We start from the raw sequence: 1,500 nt of genomic DNA, 5'->3' as shown, positions 1-1,500 counted from the left end.
CAGCCCGCATACTTCATTCCTCTCTTGCTAACCTTCTCACTGTGCCTCAATCACAACTGTCTCACCACCAACCCCTGGCCCATGTCCTGCCTCTGGCCTGGAATACCCTCCCTCCTCAAATCCTCCAAACAGTTACTCTCCCCCCACCCTTCAAAGCCTTACTGAAGACACATCTCCTCCAAGAGGCCTTCCCAGACTAAGCCCCACTTTTCCTCATCTCCCATTCTCTTCTGCATCTCCCTGACTTGCTCCCTTTGCTCTTCCTCCTGCTCCCAGTCCCACGACACTTGTGTTCATATCTGTAATTTTATTTGTGTATATTCATGTCTTTTTATTTGTATTGATGTCTCTCTCCCACACTCTAGACTGTGAACTCCTTGTGGGCAGGTATTGTCACTCTTTATTGTATTGTACTTTCCCAAGCACCCTGTACAGTGTTCTGCAAACAGTAAGCGCTTAATAAATACAATTGAATGCATGATGCTCCACACATAGTAAGTGCTCAATAAATACAATTGAATGAAAGTGTGACTGTGGGAGAAGGCAGGGAATGTTCCCTAGTTGAGGTGGGGGGGAGAGTGTTAATATGGGGAAAGGCTGGGGAGATCCCTGGTGAGATTGTGACAACAGGGGAAGGCTTACGGAGGTCCCTGGGGGAGAGAGGGACAAGTTCCAGCCTGCTTTCCGAGAATGAGGCTCCGGGCCCTATGAATCTATGGGGGCAGTGGCTGAGATCACTGGAGATAAGCTGACCTCTGGAGGCTGGACTGGGCTGATCAGCCCCAGAACTGTCTCTGGGGGAGTAAGCAAGGGTCACAAGGCCTCACTCCAGTCCTGGATCATCTAGGAACTTTCTGTACCTTCAACCCCTAACCCAAACCAGGCTACCCCTCTTCTCCAGCAGACACAAACCAAAGATTTGGGAGTGGGGGTGGGAGGTGGAGGAGGAGGAGAAGGAAGAGCAGGAGGGGACATAGAGCCTGGGGTGGGAGAACTGGACTTGCTGTTTGGGCTGGACTCTCCCATAGGGATGGTGCTCTGTTTAGCTGCTGGCCTGCCTGAGGGGTGGATGGGAGTCTCTTAGGGCATAAGACGGTTTGGGAGGACATAAGAATGGGGCTGTTGGGGGAGGGGAGGGCTGGAGCTTGGGCCTGGGCTAGGGGTAGGGGGGATTAGCTGTGTGTAAGGGCTGAGAAGATGGGTACAGTTTGGGCTCAGGGACAGAGCTAGATGGGGGGATGAGCAAGGGATGAGGCTGTGCCTGCCAGGGGGCTGCAGTGGAGAGAGGGGGGCTGGGTAGGGGGAGGGGGCCTAGGTGGGAGGTTGGCCTGATGGGGGGCAGTGGGATTGGGGGAGTAGATTGTGTGGGGAGCTGGACTGGGGGAAGAGGGCCAGACTGGGTCAGGGGCTGGACTGAAGTGAGGTGCACTGCGTTGGGGGACTATACTGGGGGAAAGCTAGACTGGGTTGTGGGCTGCACTGGGGTGAGGTGAACTAGGG

The sequence above is a fragment of the Tachyglossus aculeatus genome, chromosome 5, assembly GCF_015852505.1.
Source record: "Tachyglossus aculeatus isolate mTacAcu1 chromosome 5, mTacAcu1.pri, whole genome shotgun sequence".
Taxonomy (NCBI): Eukaryota; Metazoa; Chordata; class Mammalia; order Monotremata; family Tachyglossidae; genus Tachyglossus; species Tachyglossus aculeatus.
Note: the sequence above shows the minus strand (reverse complement) of the source record.